We start from the raw sequence: 14,797 nt of genomic DNA on the forward strand, positions 1-14,797 counted from the left end.
CACTAAGGTCTATGTAAAAGAGACTTCAGATACAGTATTAGGGACCACTAAGGTCTATATAAAAGAGACTTCAGATACGGTATTAGGGGACCAGTAAGGTCTATATAAAAGAGACTTCAGATCCAGTATTAGGGGACCACTAAGGTCTATATAAAAGAGACTTCAGATATGGTTTAAGGGGACCACTAAGGTCTATATAAAAGAGACTTCAGATCCAGTATTAGGGGACCACTAAGGTCTATATAAAAGCATCCACAGAGCACCATGTCATGGGACCTTTAATATCCAGTAGTGTTTTCTGTGTACATCAGATCATCCTGCAGCCATCCACTATCAGGAGGGCTGATACCAATCTAAACACTGCTTCCTCTTTAGCTTAATGTTGTTTTCCTCCAGTCAAGGGGGAACTGGGGGTGGGGGGGCATGCAGCAACAAATATTGCTCAAGAACCAGAGAGGGTCGCAACTGCTCCAGCAGGCTGACTTCACTACTAACAAAAAGGTCGAGTGGAGAGGTATCCAATGCTACAAGTAGTGTAGGAAAGGACCGATGAACAACAATAACAACAGAACCCAGCTGATAAAGGCAAAATCATAGTGATGTGTGTGTGTGAGAGAGATGGACAGCAGAGGAGGATATACTGGCTGCCCTGTAGGATCTCAGACACACTCCATTAACGTCAGGGTCAATCCAGAGAGCCTGACAGAGGAGGAATCACCCACTTACTGAGACCTCCACCGCTGATAGGATACACCGTCAGACATCCTGCCTCAGAACACTCTTTGTGGACGCAGATTCAATTAACACAACACAATATAACACTGAAACACTGAAGAATGACATAGTATCTGCCTTTATTTAATTGCAACAGTTAAATGGCTGCGTTTGTGATGTCTTCAGAGGCAGATAGTGTGATGTCTGTTGAGAGTAGTGTGATTACATTAGTCTCGCTTTGCCAGACCTCGCTTTTGCTGGGTCTGGCTAGTCCACACAGCATTCCAAGATGGGAGAAAAACATTCTCTGTTTTTTTGGCATTTTTTTAAAACCAATTACAATTGCCTTGGGCGGCGCTAAACTGCACACGGAGCTGCTGCAAAATTGACTCTGAAAGGAACTTGTTTTGGTAAAACTTGTGTACTTTCAATAGTTGTTTTAGGCATGCAACAGAAAACTGAGATAGGACAGATAGTCTAGCTAGCTGTCGGGATTTACCCGGTAGAGATCTGAGGAGCATTTCCCATTCCCGTTCAAAGCCAGGTGCGTTTGCACCTTGGCGCAATGCTGTTACGACAGCGGATCTGCTAAGAAGGAAGGAGAGATTTTCAGGAGAAGAAACGGATCTGCTTGTGTGTGAATTGAAGTGCACGAGCAGCTCATAATACCAAGAATGCACCTGAACACACCACCCTGTGAGACCAGCACGCCCATGGGCGCACAGACAGACGCGGGTGCATTTGCCATTTGAACGACGTGGGCGTCGGTCTTAAGCTGGCAAAGACACTTGCGTTGGGCTTTGTGCTGCCCATAGTGTTTTAAAAGTTTATGTGGCAGCGATACGACGTAGTGATGACTCCTGTTTCCTTTACGGGACTCTCACACCGCTTTAATCACATCGCCATTGTGATTGGCCACCACAGCGTGACGTTGGGTTGCTTTTCTCCAAAAGTTGGTCTGAATTGGTCTCAAAATTATACAGTTGATGACATGTGTAGTTGTGGAACTCCAGTAAGTAGGCTGGATTTTTTTATCCCCTTTAAACATCAGATGAGGGGATTCTTTTCAGTTGTATGGATGATGAACTGAGGACTGAACCCTTGATCAAAAACATATCTACATTTGGAATATCTCCAAATACCTATTTGTACTTATTGATGTTTCTTGTTTTGTTTTGCTGTTTTGTGTCGTTGAATTGGAACTGAAAAAATCAATAAAAACATTTGTCCAAAAAAGCTAGCTAACAAGACAGCCGGCTCATTTTCTGTAACCAGTAAGTTAGCTAACTAACTATCCAACAAGCTACCACACAAGCTAGGTAACGTTATATTAGCTCACATAGAGGATTCATGGAAAATGACCGATATGAATATTTGGTTGTTTAAAAATTTCGATAAGCCAATACATCAGCCGATATTTATTTATAAAAAATTATAATCCAGAAACGTTAAAAAAAGTTACTTAAAAAAGTTACTATCTCCAGACATGTACATATCAGAGAACAGAGTGATAGTGAAAGAGGACAGGATAATACACAAACGTAGAGTTTAGGCAGGAGTGCAGAAAAAAAACACCCAAAAATATCCAAAAGGAAAATAAATTAGTTTTGCATATACACACATGATCTAATAAGACATGCATTATATAATTAGGGAAAACACATGAAGGATGTTGATCTACTTCATTACATTACATCTGACCTCTTCATGTTTAATGTTCTAAGAACTATGCAACGCCAACACTAACAGGGACGCAGGAGATCGCCATCTGGTGGACAAACTATACAACGCCAACAGTCAGATGGTTGACATTCTTTTTTTTCTTTCTTTAATTTATAAATCAGCCATTATAAATGCTGATACTGATAGATTGGGAAATGCTCAATATTGGCCCATTATATTGGCCCGCCGATATATTGGTTGGGCTCTACTTGTGTGCGAAGCAGGTAGTGGACCAAACCATTATGAGGCCAGGAAAGGGGAGCTCAATATGTTTTTAAGCTATGTTTGTATTGCTTTACATACATTACTATATTTACAATACACATCATGTTTTTTGAATCCCCTTTTGGGGGGAGGGGGGACACAACCCTTAGATGGGGTGGCTCTTGACCCCCCACCCCCCGCGATTTCCGCCTATGCCTAACTGTTTGTGAACGCAGCCTATTGCAACACCCATGGCTGTAAACGGTATGCAACTCCGTCGTTCTCCATAGCCAATCTGAGTCCAATCAATCTGCACACTCAGTTTCCAGTCAGTTACAGCTGAGCTCAGTCTCTGTGGTCAAAGGTTCAGTGGTAAACCAGAGAAGGAAGCATGGAGAGGTTAGCGGCTAAAAGCAGCAAGACATCCTCAAGTCAAGTAAACTAAATTAAACTAAACTTGACACCGTCTGAGATCTGTGATGAAAGCAGAGGCATCACTGTGCGGTTAAAGCTTAAAGCTCAGCAGTGTCTGAGACATGAAACAAGCAGTGAAGGAGGCGATGAAAGATAAACAGAGTGAAAAAGGAGTGAGTCAAGACGAGCACAAGATGAATGGTTAGACAGCGTGAACATGTGCGAGGTGTTACGGGACAAGGATGGTGATACAGGGATAAAAACAGGCATCAATTAAAAGAGTAAAAACGCGAGACAGGAGCAAGTTGACGCAGTTCAGCGCAGTGGCCTGGAAGCACCCTGGGACACCCGAGGCGGAGCTGGAGGATGGGGCGGAGGCAAAGGATGTCTGTCTTACTTTGCTTTGTTTTTTTGTGATTAGGAATGTCTTAAAAATAATCTTTCTGGCTATTGTGAATCTAGTCTGGACCCAGCTTCTTATGTGCTTATCCATCCTGTTTAGGATTGACCCATCTCCCAGAACAGATTATCTTGGGCTGAATGGAACCTGGGTCCTTGTAATCCAACATAGGTTATCATGTGTCCCGGTCCAAAATTCCTGGACCTCATCACAGGACCATAGGACGGTACTTAGCTTTCTGTCGCCCCAAACCAAGAGAAAACTGGGGTTGAGCTCTCTGAAATGAAGCAGCAAAAACTGGGGGCCCTATTTTAACGACCTAAGCCCACGGCGTGAAGCGCATGGAGCAGATGCACGTGGTTCAAAAGGGTTGTACTGAGTGTTCTCATTACTTCATAGGTGTGTTTTGGGCGTAACATGCAATCAGCCAATCAGAGGTCATCTCCCATTCCCTTTAAAAGCCAGGCGCATTTGTACCGTCATATTGTTATTTGTAATCTTTTGCATGTTTGTGTGTGCTGCTGTGCTTCCGTGTGTGTGTATCAAGCATAATACATAAGTCATAGGCACATTTTACTAATTCGCTGTTAACCCTTGTGTTGTCTTCTCGTTGACAACCGTTTATCCCGCCCCTCGGATTGAGCCCAGCCAATGGTGAGTTCCCAGACCCGTCATCTTGATGTAGGTCTGGCTTTTCAGGCTAATGCCTTTTAACATTTCTAGTTCTTTCCTTTCTTCTCAGATTTTAATTCATAATTTGTGTTCTTTACTTCTGTATTCTGTATTTCTGCAGATGCTGGTGATAGTCAGGGGTGTCAATTCAGTGGGTGCTTAAGGACTCAGGCACCCATGACTTGGGAAATCCTATTGTCAGCTGACAATATCAGGATAATGAGGAGTTGCTATTTTTTTCTTGGTGTCAGTCCCTTTTAGGCTTCATACAGTAATATAAAGCACGTCATGCTGCATCACCTTCTGACCCGCTGCCATCTGACCTAGTTGGCTCTAACAAGCCCCCAATGACAAGAATACAGTAAATATAACCAGTATAACACATCCCATCCATTGACAACTAGATATTAATATTCCCTATTATCTGAGAAAGTAGAAGCCTGAACAAATGAAACAAAGAAAGACAATTGGGAACTAAATAGGACATAAACCGTGTGCCAAATGCCAGATAAATAACTATTTATTGTGAAGCCCTAATGTCACGTATGTACGTGTGTATAAATGTATGTAGGCATACGAAGACCTTTGATTTATTATCATTTAAATACTCAACAGCCACAGCACGCATGTATAAGGGTCTCATAAGACAGCTCTCTCTCATGTCCACACACACACACACACACACACACACACACACACACACACACACACACACACACACACACACACACACACACACACACACAAGAGATGCTTCCCATTAGGTTGTCAAGATGTCAGTTGCCAGGACACCAGTAGGCTGGATATGATGTTTACCGGAGGGAAACACCGACTGGTCACAGCTGGACGTGTGTGTGTGTGTGTGTGTGTGTGTGTGTGTGTGTGTGTGGACAATAGGTATTCTCGTAGTATTTGCTCTCTCTCCTGCCTCCTGCTACCTCCTCTAATCATTTTCTGATCCGTTCTGTCATCCGTTGTGTCCGTGTCCTCCATCCCCTCTGCCCTTCCTCGCTCCTCTTCATCCTCTCATTGTTCCACTGTCTCTCCTGTCGTTTCAATATCCTCCTCCTCCCTCCATCCCTCCCTCCCTGCTCACAGCGGAGGGTGAGAAAGGTAAACTTTCCCACTCTATCCCCTGCTCGTCTTCTACTTGTCACCTCTCTGTCCATCCGCCCGGGTTAGTGTCAATGTAACCATGTGCACCGTTTAGGTAAATCCTCTGATTATCAAAAAGGAAGACAGAGTGCAAAATCTCCCATTTTGTGGGAGATTCCCCCATCCCCAATTCTCCCTCAACGTGAAGTCTAAGTTACGGCCCATTTACAACTGTCTTTGCACTTGATGCTTTTTGGGCGAATTTGATAACTATACGATACACAGTATAAGAAAAGAAGCCAAGTCTGATGTGAATTCAACAAAAAAGACGCATTGCAATCTAATTGTTTAAATTATCTTTAAAGGCCAATGGGCATTCTAGCGAGAGTTTAAAAAAAGAAAAAAGTGGAAATGCATCCATTTAGCCAAGATGCATCTGCAACCTTTACTCCGCCCCAAATACAAAATTTGAATTCAGCTGAGGAATCTCACACACACACACACACACACACACACACACACACTGTCTTGTGTGACCCCCCATCCAGGCAGGTCATCAAACAACATAGTTATTATTTAATTTTCACAGTCTGGTTTCCTCCTCAACCTGACACACAAAAACACACACAGCATAAACAACTTAAACAAGTTATCGTCTCAACAACTGAAAGATACTGAGAAACAGACAGACAAGGAAAGTATCAGAACGGAGAAAGAAGGGCAAATACAAAATAAAACAAAGAGGAGACCCAAAAGAGTGAGGAGAAAAGCAAATATTAAACCAGAGGAGGAGAAAAACATAAATATCTGAAGTTCACTGATACAGCATCGGAATGCAGACGACTGTGGTCGACTGGAAAACCACAGCAAGAGAGGATGACCCTAAAAAGTCCTGACAACACAACACACACACACGCACACACGCACACACACACACACACACACACACACACACACACACACACACAAAGAGTGATTAACCAGGATGTCGAAATACTGTAGATGAGACAAGAGGAAGCTGATCACACTTAGGAACCCTCTTGATTGTACGAGACATCCCGAGGGATTTTCACAGAAAAATAAAGAGAAAGTGGAAAGGAAGCTAAATTAGGGCGAGAGAGAAGAAAGCAGCCATTAAAATAGCAACGGTAGTGCTAAGGTTTTGTATTAAAGGACTATTACCAAACAAATTTCAACTGTAGCTTTTGACATCCCACTAAAAGGAAAAACAAACATCTGCACAACACGCTTTCTAATGTTGATCTGTAAATGAAATGTGACGTTACAGCGTTTCCTAGACGATATTGTGCTTCTAACAGTGTGGATTACAAAACGCTCTTTCCTAGTAAACAAAGCCAGATTCATAAAAAAATAGTTTTCCAAGTTTGGTGTGGTGTGGTTGGACCTGGGGAATGCTATTGTGGATTTAGTTTAAAAAGGATCAAATCTAGGGCGCCCAGGTTGCTCAGTTGGTACAGCGGGCGCACATATATAGAGGTTAGCTCCTCGACGTAGCGGGCCCGGGTTCGACTTCGACCTGCTGCATTTCAAAAAATAATGATGAAAAAGGAAATCTATGCAGCCAGGTTCCAAAATCTGGTGGAAAGCCTTGGGGGGGCAGTAGCTCAGTCTGTAGGGAGTTGGGTTGGGAACGGGTTGGGAGAGTGTCAGTTCACCTCATGTGCACTTCCAAGGTGCTCTTGAGCAAGGCACCAAACCCCCAACTGCTCGGGGCGCCTTTCCATGGGCAGCCCCCCCCACACTCTGACACCTCTCCATTTGGTACATAGGTACTGAGCATGTGTGTAACAACAACAGAGTGTAAATTGTGGGATTAAAAAGACATGTTCAACTATCATAAAAGGGTTTGATATTTGGATATATCTTACTTTTGGCCATGATGAGCTTGCTGTTGAAAAATAATAACATGCAGATCAACTGCAGCCAAGTGGATTATGCTGCAGGAGGGCTTTAGCGTGTGTTGATACATTGTGCACTGACTCTGGGTCAAGATTCAAATCCAACCTGACAACGGCTCCTGTTTCCACGAGGGAGCAAGTGTCAACCTTTTTTAAGAAAACGGGTGAAGAATTTGACACTTAAAGTGCTCATGTCATGCTTTTTGGCTTTTTCTCTTTCCTTTATTATGTTGTATATCTTTTATGTGCATATTATAGGTTTAAAAAGTGAAAAAGTCCAAAGTCCAAAGTCCCCCCCTCAAAGGAACGTACCATCTCCAACAGGAAACACTGTTCACAAACAGCTCCAAACAGCTCTGTTGTAGTGCAGCCTTCACTTCCTTGACAAACATGCGTCACTTTGTAACACACGTTATAATGCTTACCTAGCTGCTAGCGTAGCATGCACTCATACTCTGCTTCTGACTGGCTAGTAGTCCTTACCTAGGTACTGTCAGGGCCCTCATCCTCTGCTTCTGACTGGCTAGTAGTCCTTACCTAGGTACTGTCAGGGCCCTCATCCTCTGCTTCTGACTGGCTAGTAGTCCTTACCTAGGAACTGTCAGGGCCTCATACTCTGCTTCTGACTGGCTAGTAGTCCTTACCTAGCTACTGCGCATAGGAAACTCCCAACAAAGATGGAACAGAAGTGAGATGTCTCACTCTGTAGCTAAAACAGAGAGCTCAACACACAGGGTGAAAAGAGGAGCTGCAGCAATGTCCAATACGACAAAAAGATGGTGTTTTTTGAAAATTAAACCATGTAAACCTGTTCTGGTACAACCTTAAAATACAATTATGAAACTGAAAAGGAGCATAATATGGGCACTTTAAGTTTAGCGTCTCTTATCCTGCTCTGTGTAAGATGATGTAACACAAACGTGATGACGCCAGTTCGCTACATCTTTAATCAACGCACGATTAAACAAGCTAATCCTCTCTGAGTGCTAATTGTATGCTACTACAGTATTGTGTTTTATCAGAACAATGTCTTATGTGAGGGAAGCACAAAACAACCAGCGTATGTTTTGGTTTCACCAACACAGTAGCAAGACAGATGCACATGCTTGTATTCATATGAAAATGTGACCAGAACAAGCTCATTTTGTGGCCAAGTGTTTTTCATACCCACAGAGGTTCATATGAAATCATAATGGGAGTCTCAAAGATTTCCAAAGATACCAAATATGAAACAACAACACAACAAAACATCCAGAATAGTTTCGCTTGGTGGAGTAGTACAGCTATAAAAACATGTTTTTGCGCTCATTTTACCATTAATGAAGGAAAATATATGAGGATAATGTGAGAGAAAGTCTTCTTGTTTAACTTCTGAAGCCCACAAACATTCATTTTTCTCATTTCCCTTCTGTCTTTGTTTGAACCACAGAGCTGGAGGCAGAGGGCAGGGACGCACACACACACACACACACAAACACACACACGCACACACACACTAAGCATAAACATGCAAACACACCACACACACATGCTAAATATTAGTTTCACACAACATCCAGGGGAAACATGGCTGACTCTTAATTCAACACAATTCGAGCTCATTGCACCAACACACACACACACACACACACACACACACACACACACACACACACACACACACTGTAGCATATGCGTGACCCTATGCTTGACAAACACACGTTATTAGTGGACAAAAACACAAATCCAAGGGTTACACACACTGAGAAGGTTCATGACCTGATGGCACGAAGGAGGCTGTCACCACGGCAACAGACCAAACTCTGGAAGCAAATACTGCAAATGTCTTCTCTACCTCCTTTGTTTTCTCTCTCTCTGGCTTCAGTTTCATAATTGCTTTATGTCAAAAATGTTCAAGTGTGCAATAAGTGATTTTACTAATATTTCAGTGAGATATTAAGATAAACGTTACTTTTTAACAAGGCTACAAAGTGCTTTAAAGAAACAAGAGCAGAGGCTCCTGATTAGAGGTGCAAGGATTCATTAACTAATTAAATTAATATCCAATTAGCCTATTTTGTGGGTGAAAATTCTCTGATTCAAGCTTCATAAATGTGAATATCGGTCTAGTTTCGTCTCTCCTCTGAGACAGTTAACTGAATATCTGTGAGTTGCGGACAAAACAAGTCATTTGAGGACGTCATCTTGGACTTTTGGGAAACACTGATACCCATTTTTCATTATTTCATTACATTTTATGGACCCAACAACTTCAAGAAAATATTCAATTGATTAAGCGACAATGAGAAAACTCGTGAGTTGCACCCCTAATATAGAGGGTAACATGTTACTCTAAACTCACGTATTACTTTTCTCTAGTAACGAGTGAATCCCTTTATGCCTCTGTCTTCTTTCACGAACTTCCCGACCTCAATATTTGTGGGCGGGGCTAAGTCCGTCTGTACTTCCCATTGCTCTTTCCTTCATTACACCCATTCTACACGCTCTCTTTTCTTTCCTTCCTTCTTTGTCTTTCGCCTCTGCCAAATAAATCTCAACGTTGCCTAACTTGCCCTCCATCAAGGCCTCCATCTTGGCTCCATCTTTTTCTTCTTCCCTTCCTCTGCACATGCCTCTTTTCTTTCTAGCTTAATTTCTCTTCCCTCCTTCCCCTGATCCATCCATCCACAGGGGAGCAAAAGCACTTAATGGAAAACCCTACAGGCAGATAAGAGAACGGTGACTGAAAAAAACAAGGAAGAAAAGAAGGACAAAAAAAATTCACAGCGGGAGATAATGAAAATGAAACAATGGAGACAGAGTGTGAGAGTTGACTGCGTTTGTCCGCTGTCTCTCACTAATATTTGTATTAGTGTCAGTCTGAGATTAGTGTGTGTTATTTTCCCATCATGCACTCCCTGGGTCAGCTTCATTTTGGACAGACATGACAGGAGAAATCACTGTTCCTAGCCTGACCTCCTACAAAGACGCTAACACACACACACACGCAGACACACACACATGCAGACACACACCCTGGGCAAAACAAGCTGAGCAGGCTTTTGTAGAGGGAGTGATGGTGTCTGTCCGCGCCACCGATCCTGTTATCCAGTGTGAAGCTGTTTCCACACACAGCGGGGAGCGTCCCGCGGTTCCAGCTTTAAGAAAACTAAAATTCGGGGAAAATCCTGCTCCTGTGTGTTCTGCAATGAAGGATTTGAGCCCTGTAGATAATGTAAATATAGAAATGTGTGCATGTGCAGATGGAACTCTCCTAAGCGACTTGCACGAGTGTGTTTTGTATGTCAAGTTTCAGCATGGAAAGCACTACTTGGAATAAAGTAAATAGACATTAATAATACCACACTATGAAAAAAAATCTATTTGAACCTGCATTTATAAATATTTTCAATATTCACACTGAGCCAAAGTGCTTAACATCTTGTAAAGGGATTACTTAGAAAATGAGGTCTAACTCTGCATATCTACTGGGCATTTTAGCCTCTTTTGGCTCTTAGATTTGGTTTCATGGCACATTTACTGTTTGTGCAATTTCACTAACATCCTTTCCAGCTGCACCAGGTAACTGTTTTTAACAAACATGCTGTGTTTAATCCACTGTACACTAAGCATCTTGGGAATGAAAATTGAGCATCTAGAAGGGTTCTACCTTACGTGAGTGGAGAATGGAGTGGGTTAGGGTTAGACAGAAACCCTCATGTCGAGGATGTTTAGGATTACATACGTATCACATTTAGCCTCAAGGGGATTTAAAATAAGCATATAAAAATGTATTTCCTTATTTAAAAGTTACATAGACACACTTTCACACTAAAATGGTATCTGTGGTTATTTGGTTATTTTACTACCAAATTAACCACTTTAAACATTCAAGTTAGTGCCTATGCTTCAAAAGTAATTTTTTTATTTTTTGCAGGTAATACGGTACCAGAGGGTGCCTCCAAACACGCTAAAGAAAAATACAGACACACAGACACAGACAGACACACACACACACAGATTTCTATAGAGACACATACAGTACAACCAATTATCTCCAAACGCGGTGAGACAGCAGACACCTTTTAGAAACTGCGTGAATGCAAAATGATCCCACAGGCAAACGCAAAATTAATAAATGCATGTGCAGACACAAACATTCTCTCTCTACCAAATGCTCGCTTAATCTCTCCCACACTGCGTACACATCTATAAATAATGATGTCACCCAATCACACACAATAACACAACACGCATGATTGCTATAGATACAAATCTGTGTAATTAGCCCAAGTGTAAATGCAAGCGCACAGACACCCATACATAACAGTCAATTATACTGTAGAGATGCAAATAAAAGCTATTAATACACACACACACACACACACACACGAACACGAACACACACACACACACACACACACACACACACACACACATTACTCCAGCTTTCTTTTCTCCGTAAGTTAGTTGGTTAAACACCAATGTTGCGAAACCCGGCAGCTTCTATCACTACCTCAGTTAGCTTCACACTGCTAATTAGCACGACGCGGATGCTAATCAGCTGCTCTAATGAGGACAGCTCAGCTTTTCTGCCTAATTAGAGAAACTCTCTAAATGTCATGGGGTAAAGTTACTGTAACTGCAAGGACACACTCGAGAAGACACACATTAAATCATGCACACATACCTAATTTCCTACTGTTTATTAATTTACTGCATCCATCTTTCTGCTTTTGACTTTTTCCACCTTACATTTCCAATCATAACCATGATTGTCAAAAGCACTGTAACCGCGACCAGAACCAGATCGAACAACGTTGTCCGGCAACGTTGGAAAATGCTGGAAAGAAAATGTGGATAAGGGTGCATGTTTTCAGACAGTACAGGAAGACATTCATTGTGTTACATTTGGTGGTTCACATTAATAGTTGTGTAAGGAATGAAAAACGAGAGCTAGAGAGAGAAGTTCAAACGGTGGCTCCGCTCTCACCTGCGTATAGCTGACCAATCACAGCGTGCGGTGGGTGTGAATGTCGGAATGTCAGTTTCTGAAAGTTACAAAATGGTCGGAAAAAGACGCACCCCCAATCCGATGTTCAAGAGGTGTGGGGGGAGGGGGTTTCCGAAGCTATTCGATCATTCGATCATCCGACAAGCACTTCTGATGGAGTATAAATCCCACTTAGGTTTGTGCAGACGTCAATAAGAGACGTCATAAAAATTGACATGTTTGATCAGGGCTTTGCTCAGTCCATCTTTATTTTGTTGTTTACTTTTGCGATATATTTCTAGATAATTGCAATGAATGCTCCTTATGAAGCCGAGAATTGATAGGAAGTAGCACGTGTTGTTTGTTTAAAGGAGTTGATCCCATCAGTCCATGGTGGAAAGGGAAAAGCACACCTGCTGAAGATCTGTTTCGTCTGGCTAACCACCAAGTTCACCTGCAGGTCAAGGTGAGTATGGGTGTGTGAGACATCGAGCTACACTCTCATAACTCTTGGTTTCCCCTGGGCTAAAGGGAGGTGCTGAGAGGGGGCACCCTGGTACACACACACACACACACATACACACACACACACACACACAAACGCATCCACACAGTCAGCCTCTGCCATCAAAATACACAAAGGGCTACTACTGGGTGTGGAGTGAAACCTTCACACAATAACAGAGCCAACAAAAGACTGGAGAGAGAGAGAGAGAGAGAGAGATATAGAGAGAGACAGAGAGAGAAATGAGTCTACAAAATCAAGAAAAGGAAGGAGTTGAAGCAACAAGAAAGAGGTGTAGAGAAAAGAGAGTGCATATGGGAGGAAGTCAAGCTGAAAGGGAATGATGCAGAGGAGAAAGTTGTAATTATGGTGATTAATCTGACTTAAAACAACCGCAGGAAATTCAATTTAACATGTAATTAGGTATTCAAATACAGCGGCAAGTAGACAGGCGTTTTTATCGGGATCCGTATGGACCTTTCATGGACATGGGCAGAAGATAACATTTAAATCACATGGAGCCTTGCGGCCACCCAGATGCGCCAACTGTGAATTGCACGCTGGATGTGTGGGGAAATCTGCTCTTTTGAAAAAAACTTACAAAAACACCAACCTTGACTAACAAAGACAAACAAAGGAAAGGATTTAAGGGAGGGAAGAGATGTACATTAAGAAAAATGTAGGAGGGTAACTGAAGTACAGAAGGTAATTTGCCAAGGCAGAATAATGCACACAAGCAAAAAGCAACTGTGTGTGTGTGTGTGTGTGTGTGTGTGTGTGTGTGTGTGTGTGTGTGTGTGTGTGTGTGTGTGTGTGTGTGTGTGTGTGTGTGTTTGTTTCCAATGGACATCAGGCTTTATGGAGTCCATCAACACAGCAGGAGGAAAAGAAATCACTCCTGCTGGTGGAAGTGCTAATGGCTCTGCAGTGTATATGCCGCTTTGTGTGAATGTAAAAGTGTGTGTGTGTGTGTGTGTGTGTGTGTGTGTGTGTGTGTGTGTGTGTGTGTGTGCTGACTGATCGAACATGTCCAATCCATTTCAGTATTCCCTGATGGGAGCCAAAGTGTGAAATTGCCAAAAAGGCAAAAGGAAATAGCCAGGTCAGACACACACATCAACATACACAAAATGTCTTTTTACCATTTATCACTCTCATATTTTCTCTCTCTCTCTCTCTCTCTCTCGCACGCACGCACGCACACACACACCCACACACGCACACACACACTTCACACATCCCCACCATCCCTCTGTAATTAGCTGCATTTTTCCTTGCTGGTTTTCACTGTACCTCCCCCCCTCTGTGCTCAGAAGAAAAGTAAGTAAGTGTATCTTTGTATCTGTGTTATTTGTCAACCACTAAATCCATCAAACACAGAACCATTCACACAGGTAGAAAAACATCATAAATGGATCAATCATTGAGAAGAGTTAATTATTGAGCTGTGCTTTGCTTTTCTTTCTCTCCCTGCAGCAGTGTTTGTATGTGCGTATCCAGGCAGTAGGAGATGCATTCCCCATCCTACACTACAAACACAATTACAACAAAGACTTCAGAGCAGTGTGTGTGTGTGCGTGTGTCTGTGTGTGTGTGTGTGTGTGTGTGTGTGTGTGTGTGTGTGTGTGGAACACATTTAGCCACATAGTAACCAACTTCATCCAAGCTTTCGGTTATTAAACAAGAAAAAAACCTCTTTGTGTGTTAAATTAAAGCTTGACTGTGCCTACTACTCCTGTGGGACTGTGGGAAGTGATTTGTGTTGCTTCCTCTGTCCGAAGGGACACTCTTCGCAGTGTTTTCTAGGTAAGAAAAATGGGTCAATTTTTGATCTGAAAATTGGCGAGCACACACGCAGTCTGAAGCGGCAAAAATTGTCTGTTACTTTTCTGTATAAGTGACGGTGTATTACTGTAAAGCAACTAAATATCAGTGGTTCAACATGTCTTTATCTACTATATCCACATTTGCAAACTATACTTTCGTCTCAGGGAGCTGTGTCCTTTAAAGGTCTCATGACATGGTGCTTTTTGGATGCTTTTATATAGACCTTAGTGGTCCCCTAATACTGTATCTGAAGTCTCTTTTATATAGACCGTAGAGGTCCCCTAATACTGTATCTGAAGTCTTTTTTATATAGACCTTAGTGGTCCCCTAATACTGTATCTGAAGTCTCTTTT

The 14,797-nt window shown here is 42.3% G+C and overlaps 1 protein-coding gene across 1 annotated transcript in view; it reads right to left on the reverse strand.

The window, feature by feature from the left end:
* LOC117961823 (slit homolog 1 protein-like) overlaps window positions 1-14,797 on the reverse strand; it is a 71,397-nt gene that overhangs the window by 37,443 nt on the left and 19,157 nt on the right. The gene's annotated exons all lie outside the window — the stretch shown is intronic.

This window comes from Etheostoma cragini, chromosome 2 (assembly GCF_013103735.1).
Source record: "Etheostoma cragini isolate CJK2018 chromosome 2, CSU_Ecrag_1.0, whole genome shotgun sequence".
NCBI classification, from domain to species: domain Eukaryota; kingdom Metazoa; phylum Chordata; class Actinopteri; order Perciformes; family Percidae; genus Etheostoma; species Etheostoma cragini.